This window comes from Acinonyx jubatus, chromosome B3, assembly GCF_027475565.1.
Source record: "Acinonyx jubatus isolate Ajub_Pintada_27869175 chromosome B3, VMU_Ajub_asm_v1.0, whole genome shotgun sequence".
NCBI classification, from domain to species: Eukaryota; Metazoa; Chordata; class Mammalia; order Carnivora; family Felidae; genus Acinonyx; species Acinonyx jubatus.
In genome coordinates this window covers 138,234,472-138,248,288 of record NC_069386.1, presented here as the reverse complement: position 1 = coordinate 138,248,288, position 13,817 = coordinate 138,234,472, and positions in this window count along the sequence as shown.

The window sequence follows — 13,817 nt, the reverse complement described above, 5'->3', positions numbered from 1 at the left end:
ATGGCATTTCTGAAGAGGATTTAAGTGATAAGCTATCTATAAAATTCCTAGTCAGAGTGGGCTTCCAATAAACAGTGCAATTATCACCCCGTTTAACAGGGCCGGGGATTCTGGGACACTGATGAGGTCTCATTTGGCAAGTCGTGGGGTCTGGGAGGGCGGGAAGGAGCTGCCTGAGGTCCAGGCCATTCTAAGCAGGCCGAGGAATGAAGGAAAGCAGGGGTTTGGGGGAAGGGAGGGCTGTGTTGGCAGTGGAGAAGAACAACCTTGCCCAGGTACCCCTGCCCACAACCGCCATTCTATGGCACTCGGCGGGTGGTTTGCGACGTCCCACGTACGTTTGCCAACAAACCCTCACGGTGGCTCTGAAAGTATTTATTAACTCCAGCCTTCCAGATGAGAACCAGTCCTCAGAGGAGAACCATTGTATATTTACGGAAGGGGGACTGCGTGTCTTCATTACTGCCATTGATTTGGGGCATTTGTCTGGATGCCAGTGCTACATTTCAGGTGAATTTTCCCTGCCTGGGAACAGGGGTCACTGGGGCAAGAGAGATTCACGGTGTCCCTCCTCATGTGGAACACGGTGGCGGGATAGACTGGTGTCTCCATTGATGGCACCCACTCCCGGCGGTGACCCCCCTGCCGTCTCTGTTATGTTGGCAGGTAACCACTTGTTTCTGCTAGGGAAGTCTGTTGTGATGAGAACATTAATTTTTTTTTTTTTTTTTGCACGGACATATGTCCATGTCACTTGTAAAGAATAACACTACACAGAAACAGGTGACGGCACTCTCTTCCAGCGTGAACCATCCAATGGGGGGAACTGGGAATGACTTGACGGGGTGATGCTCGCAAGCCACGTCACGCAGTCCCTCCGCCACGGCCAGGTCGCTGTAAACAAGGGTTGTTTCTGCCACCATTGTTTTCCCTCATGTTCAAGTGGCCCTTTAGAAGCAAATGTACAGTCACATCCTGATGGCCCCCTAATCCGCGAAGAATGCCACAACGGTGGAGAGTAGGTTCTCTGTAGAGAGAGGGAAACTGAGTCTTTGAGAAGGGGTGGGGCATCACATGCCCAGAGTGAAAAAGCAGGCGAAGGGGTGAAGCCCGAATTTGGTCCCAGTGAACAAGAGCCATACCTGCCAGCTGATCCCGTGCTAAGCCCTGACACCCAGAGGTCCCACTTCTCACTGGACTCAAACCTTGAGGGACACGTCCATTCGCTTTCAAGTGTAACCTTAACTTCACGAAATCTGAGGAACAAGTTACTAGAGAAAATAGCGTTTTCCTATTTATATACGAAACGCGAAAACAGGCAAACCAATTAAACTATGGACACAACAATTTTCTTTAAGGCACACACAAAAAAATGGCCTTTGATTGAAGGGGTCCCATGCATCTTCGGGCTGTTTTGCTGCCTCCACGAACCAAGGTCAGAGTACTCAGGGGGAGGTTTATATGTGATCATTTTTAGCCTTCAAATAAAGAAATGTGTCTTGTGGGAGGTAGTTTTCACTGGATAAGCCAAGACAGAATGCGGGGGACTCTGACTAATGATGTTTATTTTCCTCGTGCTCCAGGCATTAAATATCAGTAGAGTCTCCTAGATCCAAATATTGGTTACCATTTTATTGTGCATCTACTATGCGTCAGGTTCTGCTCAGAGCACATTTTTCTATATTGTTTCTTGTAAATTCAGCCTCTGGGAAGAGGGAAAGTGTGACGTGTGCATATCACTTGATCTTTATTTTATTGATTTTTCACTTAACCTATTTGTAATACCCTTCCCCTCCCCGTTCCCACCCTCTCCACCCGCCCCCCTCCCCCGTATTTGGTTTGGAGTTCCAGAAGGACATAAGCACTGAGTACAGTTTCCCAAGTCCCATGCCTTCCAACCTGAGGACACAGGGCGAGAAAGAGCAACCACACCTTCGGGTGACTCCTGGCCCTGAGAGGTACAGGGGAGACAGGGGTACCTGGCTGAAATCAAGCCCATCACCCTCCCAGCCGTGAGGCTCTGTGAATGTTACCTGACTGCCACACGCATCAGCTTCCTAGCCTTCCAAATAGCTTCCGGCTATAGTGCGATATACATGCTCTGGAAAAACCTTGCATCCTGCAAAATCACACACTAAAAATAACAGGGCTTGTGGCAGAGATAGCGTGAAGAGCTAACACCTCAAAAGGTATGTAACTTTGCAACCAGACCCCAAAAATATATGAGTGCAAGTGTGAACGCTCTTACAAGAGGCGTGTTAAGTTCTAATAGGTAAAAACATGCCATCGTCACGCTAGCCCTCTACCTGTAATAGAAGGTTAAGATTTCCGCATGGATGGGGGCGGAGGGTGTGGGGGAAGGTGGAGGGCAGAATGTCTCCAGACTGGGGGGAGCACAAAGGAAGCACTTTCAAGGAAGGGCAGGTGGAGAAACTGAGTCAAAACCAAGAACAGAGGCGAGAACAGATATTAGTGATGCAGGACTCTTTTTTCCCCACCGGTTTTGCTGTGATCCACTTGACGGTGTGAAATTTAATATACGGGGGAAAGAATCATAGGAACCAGTCCCCTCTTCTGCATTATGCATGCAGACACTATTCCCTATTTACTTATAGGATGGGAGCAAATTCCTGCTGCAGGAATTTGCTTGATAACAGAGCGGACTGTCATATTACCCTCATGAGGCTGTTTTGTGCTGACAGCTAAGAACCGGGAAGGGATTCACACAGCTCATGACACTTAGTAGGGCCTTCAGAAACGCTGGCTCTCCTTCATGCTTTCTCATTGTCAGCATTAGGACATGTCGCTGTAGTCTTGCGATAATGAGTCGTCTGACTTCTAGTTCAATGCTTTTCCCTGGCACACTGCTCCTCGTTGTTTTTTTTTTTTTTTTAAAGACTATTAATCTGTGCAGAGGGGGCAGAGAAAGTAACATCCTGGAACCTCTGGGAAGCTTGCGTAAGCTGATATTCTTGTTGAGGGTTGTCTGGAGAGAATGAATCAGGGAGGGAGCCTGCAAGGAAAAGCAAACACAAACTTTCAAATGTAAATCTCCTTCAAATAGCATCTTTTGGAAAAGTAAATTTAGGTCCTGTTGATTGATTCTGTGGTATTTGGCAAGATTGTAAATAGAACCTCTGTTAGACATGACCAGGGGGTGAAAGCAACATAAATAAAATAGTAACCTAATTAAAGAATATCTTTTCTATCTTGATGTACCTCGTGAGGTCTGGTACGTAAGTGCAAAAAAACCACCAAAATAGTCATCTGTGAGCATGAAGGGTAGACGCCGGGACCCACAGCGCACAGGCTGCTCAGCAGAGAAGGCTGCATCCCTCAGCGGGGACGGTGAGAGCTGGAGGCGTGTGGCTCCCATCACGTGAGGATCAGTTCAACATGGCGCCTCCGTCAGCTTCAAGAAAGGAAGCTCAGGCACACACATCGGTTGTGGTCAACCATGTCACTGGTCTTATAACTTCCTGAAGGTTAAATGGGGGCGAGTCGAAGAGAAGCACACGAGTCAGCGCACTTCTGGCCTAATGAGGAACCCTGCTCGCGGCATAGGCTCAACCCGGAAGAGCATGCTGCCGGAAGTGAGTGTGCTGGCTCTGGAGGCGTTTGTCAGAAAGGGCCTGACCCTCCGCTGGGTCTTGGGCCCACAAAGACTCACCTTAGCGGGAAGTTCTCAAACCGTGGAGTCTTCACACGAAGAACAGACGAAAGGGGAACAGGGACATACGTGTGTGCCTTGCCTGCTGTGGTCTTTGGAGCAGGGCTGTAAGCTGAGCGAGCGTTGCCTTAACTCACTAGAGCTGCCCTAGTAGAGCACCACACATGGAACAGCCTCGAAAACAGGAACCTATTTCCTCAAGGTCCGGAGGCTGGAAGGCTGAGATCAAGGTGTCGGCAGCACTGGCTCCTCCTGAGGTGTCTCTCCTTGGCTTGCGGATGGCCCCTTTCTCCCCCGGGGGCTCTCATGGTCCTCCCTCTGCGCGTGGCTGTGTCCCAATCTCTTCTTTGAAGTACGCCAGCCATATTGAATTACAGCCTACCCTAGTGGCCTCGTTGTCACCCAATAACCTACTGCAGGGTCCTAGCTCCAGAACTCTTACAGTCTGAGGTCCCGGTGGGTAGGGTTCGAACTGATAAAGTTTTGAGGGGCATCCAATTCAGTCCATACGAGGTGTCATTACTTCCATTTTACCGATGAGGAAACTGAGGCACTGAGGCTCAGGGATTCACCTGAGGTCTCACGATGAGTCAGGGCAGGGTTGAGATCTGTCTGAGGCTGACGCTCACAGTCGCAAGCTCCAAACCGTGTTGCCCCGTCTCGGGAAGGCACCATCAGGGTGGCCATCCAGACTGGGGGCTTGGAGGAGAAGCTGAGAGGGGGGCCCCCCAGAAGGCTTAAGGACAGGAAGTCAAGGTCCCCCAGAGCTGGGAGCCAGCCAGGGCTGTGTGAAGTAGGAACAGGACGGGCATTACCCCGGGCGTGTCTGTGGACTCCTCTCACCTTTCCAGGCCAGCTGGTGAGCGGTGCGGGCACGTGTCAGGTTTCCTTAACCGTCCTGAGCGGAGACAGACACGACTGAAAACTGCACCTCATGTATTCCCGTGAGACAAAGCTGCTTCCTTGCTGTGAAGACAAGGGACACTGTGAAGGGAGAGTGAGACGCGAGCCCATTTCCTTCTCCACCTCAGAGATCCTATACTAATGCCAACAATGGGAGGCCGGCCCGCTGCTAATTGTTCTGGGAGAAGAAATAGCGATCATCACACGTGTGTGCAGGCACACCAGAGACATAATAAACACAGTCTAAAATATCGCCAGCTCCAGTACAGGGCTGATTTGCAATTGTAAATCCATTAGGAGCGTGCACGGATACTAAGAGTGGGAGAAAGCTGGGCTGTGAATCTGCCAAGGAAACTGATGCGCTTTTCTGCAAGAGAAGAAGCACAGACCCTGTGGAAAATTATTTTCTTCCTTTGCAATTAGGACTGCCTCTTGTTTTTAAATAAGTTTTAATAATCTCCTGATCAATGGTATATTTTTTAAGTGTGATTAACGTAACCCTTATGCTTACATTAAACATGAACCATTTGACCAGAAAAAAAAAAAAAGCGCCTCATTACTTGAAATGATCCCCCCTGCCCAAATGATGGCTGCAAACTGATGAATTCATGCATGCGGGGCAGTCCAAGAGCTACTGTCCTTGGAGAGATGGGGATGAATTGGTTAGCCCTACAAGTAGGGGTTGGCAAGCTACTGCCTGTGTATCGAGTCTAGCCCAGTGCTTTTGTAAATAAAGTTTTATCGGAACACAGCTCCGGCCATTTGGTTACAGATTGTCTACGGCTGTTTTTGAACTCTAACAGTAGCACAGAGTACTGGTTGCAAACCTTCAAACACGGTGTCGCCTGCAACGTATAAGATATTTACTAGCTGGTCCGGCACAGAGAAAGTTAGCTACCCCCTGTCCTAGAGCTTCGTGTCAAGAAGTTTCCTTCCCCGTTGCAGGAAGTTCTTTCTACAGAGGCGTTAAGAGGAGGCTCTCTCGTATCTGGTTCTGGTTCTGGATGACTTAGGCTGGTAAGAAAGAATGCTAGTGACTGCCAAAGCTTGTTCCTGAATATATATTTTACTGAACTGTCAAGTGGTTTCCAACTCACAAAAACAGGAGAACCACCGTATAAAGAAACAATTAACCCACAGAGAACTTATCCATGCTGTTGGGTATGGATGTCAGTCGTAAGCCAACTTAACGCCAGACCCACTCCTCACTCGGGCCTATTTGGCTCTCTCTCCTGAAGGGCTCACCTCTCTATTTGCTCCCCTGTCAGCTGGCTTCTGTCTAGGTGTGGCCACCCAGGACCCAAGCAAGAGAACTGGAGGCAGATGCAAGGGAGAAACCAAGGCGTTTCTCCTCCTTTCTCTCTCCGACTCTCTGCCATGGGAATATCTCCCCTAGCGTTCTCATCTACTGTCGGAGGGTTTGAATATTTTTCAAAGACTTTATACCTAAGGAACAGCAGAGCCAAGAATACAGTTTTGTGCCCCAATGGGGCACTGGGCAATGTGTGGAGACATTTCTGGTTGTCATACATAGGTGGGATGGGGTTACTGGTATCTTGCCCTGGATGCCAATGGTACCACTAAACATCCCGGAATGCACTGGACAGCCTCAGAACAAAGGACCCCACACATTTGGGTCCCCAAAGCCAATAGCGTTGAGTTTGAGAAGCCTTCAAATTAAATGTGTTTACCTGACAACATGCAGAAAACTGCGGCCTGGAGAGATTAATACAGTGAGGCTCCCTAGAAGATCCTAGGGAAATATATCCCCCCCCCTGGAAGATACATTTCCTGCACAGGCGACATTGCCTGCCAGACCCTCTTCCTCATACACATGCAAATTATTTGAATCCACTCTTTTTCAGTCACTTCATGTGGCTAACCACATTTCTCTGCAATTTCAATACCAGTTTACCTAGGAAGATGTATTCCAGATGCATCAAAAGAAGCAGAATAAGAAATATCATGTGTACCCTTTTTTATTTTTAAAGGCAGATTGCAATGTATTAGAAATAGGTATAATACTTTAGACTTTTCTTTTTTTTTTTTTGGTCAAATCATGTTTGATTTGGTTAATCTCAGTTGAACAGGAGTTTAACACTAAGTCTTTTAAGTGAGATCATTCCTATATTAATGAGATCCAGACTGATTCAAGTAAAAAAAAAATGATTAAAAATCTAAAATGTCTCCTTGCTGTTATTCAAATGAATGGAAGGAAAGAGGTGGTATTTTTGAAGCTTGCTTCCTCTCTCTCTCTCTCTCTCTCTCTCTTTTTTTTTTCCCAGCCTAATTGACTTGGATCTGGTTCATCTTGAGTAGGTTATGTTTTCTTATTATAACAGCCTTTCCCCAGCAAAATCATTCCCCTCACTAATGAGCTCCATCCTCGTATGATAGGGAGAGAGTTTTAAAAACACCCACTGTTCTCTCCCGTTCATTTGAATAACACCAAAGGGACAGCTTTTCCCATCATTTCTATCAGAGAGATGGGGTTGGATCTCATTAATAAAGAGATGATTTTACTCCAAAGAGCCCTCGGCATTGAGCCCTAACCTAGATTAGAACTTTGTCACACACGGAGCCCCTGCCATTGAAACCACCCCCTGAGCGGTGCCCCCACCAAGTGTCACTGTGGTTGGGGTTTCACTGAGGGAGGGGACGGTCAGCAAGGGGTTGGTTGTGACCTCAATTCCCAAGCCCGCTGATCCTCTACTCTGAGGACTTCCGCAGGAAAGTTTTCACCTTTAAACAGCCATGTGCTTTATTCATAGTGGCCACGCCAGATTTGACCCTTATAATACAAGGGTCACACCATTCAGGAGGGTCAGGATGAGCCACGGGGTCAGGGACTCCAGCCAAAGCCTTTGCCCAGCTCTGCCCTCATGCCCTCTCTCCCTCCCCCGACACAATTCTTTGCATGCATCTTCCTACATCTCAATTTCTATTTCTTCATATTCCAGCTCATTTCCAGACTCCTCCGCTGCCAGCTGACCCCTGCTCCTTCTTATTTCCCCTCAGGTAATGAGCTCCAGATTAGATACGTGGCCCAAGACACCATGGCCCCAGAGAGCTTCCCTTTTTTGGGTTAGACCTCCCGACCTCCAAAGCACTTCCCTGCCAACTCAACCACCCACATTTTTCAGATGCTCTGATAGCTTAGGGAGGAAGCAGAGTCTAGTGGGTAGGCAAGGCAGCTCTGGAGTGCCCCGGTTTGAATCCAAGCTGTATCACCCATGACCTTGGGTAAATGCATTATGTTGGGAGTCAACTCTTCATGAGTTTCCTGTGTTTCTGTGCATCATATGGGCGAGGTACTGACTTTTCTTTGTTCTGGACTAACAGAAAGCCTTGGAAGATAGAAATGGTATTCCCCCTCCAGAGGAAAGGGCTGGCAGGCTTACTGCCCATTATAAGAGATTCGGGTTCCCTAGCGTGGGAGTCCTCTTGTGTAAGAACTCACTGCAAGTGCAGATGTCACTTGGCCCACTGTGTGTCACCATGGGGGAATTGAGGCTCTGGGGGCAGGTGTAAGAAATGCTCATACTCTATTACTATAACTGTGATTTCAAAACTGTCCTTTATCTGTGACCTAGGGTATCTCATGTTTTCCACCAGCATCTATGACACTGTGACAAGCCAGCTCATTAATTTGTAGGTAACAAAATCTCAGTGCTTCACAATTATTTTTTTTTAATATAATGTTTATTTTTGAGAGAGAGAGGGACAGAGCATGAACAGGGGAGGGGCAGAGAAAGAGGGAGACCCAGAATCTGAGGCAGGCTCCAGGCTCTGAGCTGTCAGCACAGAACCCGATGCGGGGCTGGAACCCACGAACTGGGAGATCATGACCTGAGTTGAAGTCAGACACTCAACTGACTGAGCCACCCAGGTGCCCCAGGAAACTTCACAATTCTTAACACTCATACTAGCTCTGAGCTTCAATTTCTTCGTGTATAAAATGGGAGAATAACATTTCCTCCCTTATAAGGTAGTTGTGAAGATAAAATGTGTTAATTATTTTTAATGCCGAGAAGCATAGTCTGGCAATTAGTTAGCATTCAACTAATCTGGCTGGTTTTCATTATGTCATGTTACCTATCACCTCAGTCTCACTGTAGTAGAGGGAATGAGCTGAGGGTTTGAAACACCAGCGTGGTCAGAGGGACCACCCATCCCAGAAAAAATAATCTAGTTCTGCCGTCAGCTGCAATGGTCATTACAGACAGGAAAGAAGCATAATTGGATGACCAACTGGGAAGGGATTGATGATTTTTCCTTTGTTTTTGAGTTACCATCTGTAACTGCAGTGGAGCATTTCTTATTTTATCATAGTCCCTTGTCACGTGTAGGTAATTAATAAATCCTTCTTGAATAAGGTTGAACATATGAATATAAATTACTTTATTAAGAATTTATTATTTTAGGGACCCTGGCGGGGGGTACAGTCGATGGCGCGTCTGACTCTTGATTTCAGCTCAGGTCATTATCTTGTGGTTCTGGAGTTTAAGCCCCACATCAGGCTCTGGGATTCTATGTCTGCCTCTCTGTCTGCCCTCCCCCACTCTTCTCTCTCTCTCTCTCTCTCTCTCTCTCAAAAATAAATGAATAAACATTAAAAAAGAATTTATTGTTTTAGAAAAGTTTTAGGTTCGTAGCAAAATTGAGGAGAAAGGGTAAAGATTTCATGAACACACGCTGCCTCCACAAATGCACAGCCTCCCCCTCACCAACATCCTTCACCAGGTATCAACATTCGTTACAACCGACGAACACATTGTAATCACCCAAAGTCCATAGTTTGCATTAGGATTCACTTTTGATGTGCATTCTATGGGTTTGGACAAATGTATGATGACACGTATCTCATCACTATTATATCATACAGAGTAGTTTCACTGCCTTAAAAGTTTTCTGCCTATTTATCCTTTCCACTCCTAAACTCTGGCAACCATTGATCTTTTTACTGTTTCCAGAGTCTGGCTTTTTCTGGAATGTCTTATACATGGATTAATATAATAGATAATATTTTCAGAGCAGCTTCTTTCACTTAGTAATATGCATTTAACTTTTGTCCATGTCTTTTCATGATTTGATAGTCCTTTCTTTTTAGTGCTAAATATTCCATTGTCTGCACGTACCACAGGACATCTTAGTTGCTCCCCAGGTCTTAGCAATTATGATCAAGCTGATATAAGCATAAGCATCTGTGCAAGTTTTTGTGTGGACGTAAGTGTTCAATTTCTTTGGGTGAATGCCAAGAAATGTGATAGCTGGATCATATGGAAAAGCATGTTTAGTCTTTATAGAAGGTGCCAAACTGTCTTCCAAAGTGACCATGTCATTTTGTATTCCCACCAACAACGAGAGTTTCAGTGGCTCCGCGTTCTCACCAGCAATCAGAGTTCTCAGAATCCTGGACCTGGGCCATTCTAACAGGTATGTAAGTGCATCTTATTGTATTAATTTTAAATTCCCTGATGACGCATGGTGTGCCGCATATTTTCATATACTTATTTGCCTTCTGTGTAACTTCTTTGGGGAAATATCTGTTAAGGTCTTTGGCCCATTTCTTCACTGGGTTATTTGTGTTCTTACTGTTGAGATTTAAGTAACAGTCCTTCATTAGATATGTGTTTTGCTAATATATTCTTAGTCTATAGCTCAGCTCATTCTCATTCACCTGGCATTGTCTTTTGCAGAGCAGAAGTTTGTATGCTTTGATGACTTCCAGCATTAAAAGAATTTCTTTCATGGATCATGCCTTTGCTGTCGTGTCGAGAAGTCATTGCAAAACCCAAAACCGTCTAGGTTTTCTCCTGTCTTATCTTCTAAGAGTTTTATGGTTGTTGTTGTTTTTAAGCAGGCTCCATGCCCAGTGTGAGGCTTGAACTCATGACCCTGAGATCAAGAGTTGCATGCTCTACTGGCTGAGCCAGCCAGGCGCCCCTGAGAATATTATAGCTTTGTGTTTTACCTGTAGGTCTGTGATCCATTATGAGTTAATTTTAGGGAAGGATGTAAGGTCTGTGTCTAGAGTCAGCTTTGTAGCATGTGAATGTCCTGTTGTTCCGGCGCCATTTGGCAAAGATTATCCTTGTTGCATCGTCTTGCCTTTGCTCCTTTGTCCAAGGTCTATTGACCGTATTTCTGTGGGTCTATTTCTGGGCTTCCACCTGTCCATCAAGACTCGGATGGACAAACCCATAGTGCTATAGTCATACCGTGTCATACTACTCAGCAATCAAAAGGCATACACTGCAGATACGCACAGCACAACAACATGGGTGAGTCTCAGAGTCATTATGCTGAGTAAGAAAATCCAGAACCCCCACTTCTCCAAAAATGAGAGTATATACTGTAAGATTCTTTTCCTATAAAGTTCCGTAAGATGCAAATAAACCTAAATGACAGAAAGCACTAACTGCTTAGGGAAGGATTTTGACAAGGAGGGATTACCAAGGTGCTTGAGTAAACATTTAAGAGTGATGGATAGGTTTACTATCCTATGGGGCTAATGTGTTTATAGCATACTCGTATATCAACATTTATCAAACAGTATACTTTAAATATGTGCAGTTCATCACACATCAGTTGGATCTCTATGAAGTACAAAAACTTAATACTCTCAATATTATTGTAATGGATACATCCTTCTTCCATATGCTTATGCTGAATAGAGATATTGTAGATATATATAATTATAGATAGATATGAATATATAGGCTATAGATATAGAAGTAAGCATAACCATAGTAAATGTATAGATAGTTATATAGATACAAATTTAGATATACAGATAGAATTATAAGTATACACACATACGTATCCACCCAAAAGCCAGCATCAGCTGACTGGGGAGGCACGAAAGCCACATCACTAAAATCTGGACAAGGATGCCCACTGACACCATTAGTGTTAAACATCGTACTGGAGTAAGAATTAAAGGTACAAAAAATGGAAGGGAAGAAAATACTTTCTTGACGACTGTCAAAGGATATAATTAAGATATTAGACTAACATAAGAAATATATTTTCTAGATAATATACTAGATAATATAAGAAAATTAAGTGCAGAAATTGGTTACAAATAATAAATTGTATAAAAAATCAGTCATATAATAGGTACTAAACGTAATAAACAGGGGCGCCTGGGAGGCTCAGTCAGTTAGGCATCTGACTCTTAATTTCGGCTCAGGTCATGACTTCAATGTTCATGACATCATGGAGCCTGCTTGGGATTCTCTCTCTCCATCTGTCTGCCCCTTCCCTACTCAAGCACATGCACACTCCCTCTTTCTCTCTCTCTCAAAATAAAGTTAAACAAAACTTAATAAGCGTACGTCAATATATACGAACAATGAATAACTAGACAAGATATTGGATGGAAAGACTCTTACCCACAATAGCACCAAAGAAAGATAAAATGCCTAGAAACAAACTGAATGAGAGATATGCAAACTTTTATGAACGCAATTTTAAGATACTATTTAGGAGCATAGTTAAGTACTGAAAAAATAGAAAAATGTGCCTGTATTTGGAAAAGAAAACTCAATGTAATAAAGGTATGAAGTTTCTCTTATTTTATTTATACATCTAACAGGATTCCAATTTAAAATACTACAATTTATTTTGCTCATTTTGTATTTGGAACTAGACTGAAGTTCATATGCAAAAAATCAAGAAACAGTGTGTTTGAAAAAGGAAAGCAAAGGGGCACATGGGTGGCTCAGTACGTTGAGTGTCTGACTCGATTTTGGCTCAGGTCATGGTTCTTGGGTCCTGGGACCAAGTCACAGGTCAGGTTTAAGATTATCACTCTCTCCCTCTCTCTCCTTGTGTCCTCTCCGTCACTCACTCTCCTCTCCAAAATAAATAAAATTTAAAAAAGGAAAGCGTGTATCATGATTTGCCGCATGCGACATAAAATTGTAGTTTAAAGAAAATGACAGTGTATGGCTTTAGTGTATCAGGGGATAGACTGACTAAAAGAAAAGATTTGAAGGACCAGAAATGGCACAGATAAATTCAGAAATTTAGCATATAACAAAGTTGGAATTTCAAATGAATAAGGAAATAATAACTTGTTGGAACTTCAGAGTACTAGTCCAGAAAACAAATTGAATCTGTACCTCACTCCTTATACTGAAAAAAATTCCAAATTCATGAAAGATTTAAAAGTATAAAAATAAAACTCTAAAGCTGCAGGGGAAAAGAAATGGATTCCTTTATAACTTTGGTGTCTGGAAAATCTCCCCCCCCCCCCGGTGACTCAAAATCCACAAACCAAGCACACACAAAAATTAATAAACTTGACCACATTGGAAATAAAATAAAATACTCGTCCATGCCCAAAAATATCAGAGGAAATTCAGAACATAAGTAACAAAATTGAAAAAGAAATTTACAACACATATTACAGATAAAGAGCTAATTTCCATTACCCAAAAACTTGTAAATTAGAGTAACAACATAATTAAAACAATGAAGAAAGAGAGGTAGGAAGAAAAAGCTCTCAGTAAAAGAAATGTAATGGCTCTTAAACACATGACAAAATTCCCAAGTCACTCATAACGAGAGAACAAAGATGTAAACAATACTATGATATCACTTTGTACCCATCAGATTGGCAAAAATTCTGATTTTCGGCTAACATGTCCTCATGCGTGGCTAGTATGAAGGGTAAATAGGTATAAACCCTTTGGGTAAAATTAGCAATGTCTATCAAATTTAACAACGCACATGCCCTCTGACTCACCAATCATATGTTTTCAGCATAAATATCGCCCAAATATCACATGGGACATACTTCTGCTATTTATTTATTATTTATATGAAATTCAAACTTAAGTGGGTGTCCTGTATTTTTATTTGGCAATCCCACCATAATCATTCCTTTCCATTGTCAAAATCCTTGTTCAAAACTCATTCCTTATCTTGGAGGCATTAGTCCTATACTAATGAGGGGTAGCCTGGTACCCCCTATCACCAAGTCTTAAGCAAGTTGTATAGTCTCTCCCCTTATGCGAGATGAAACCATTGGTCTTCCTAGATGATGTCCAAGGCTCCTCCCAGCTCTGATTTTCAGAAGTAATTCATTGCACTGGTTCTTAGGAGCATTTTCTTTCCACCACCCCATTTTGCCTCTTCCTCAGGGATAAGATTTCCCCCTTTTTTTAAAATATAAAATCATGGTTTGGGGTCACTGGGCCATGGATTCTGGCAGTGGACCATTTATTCCATTTTC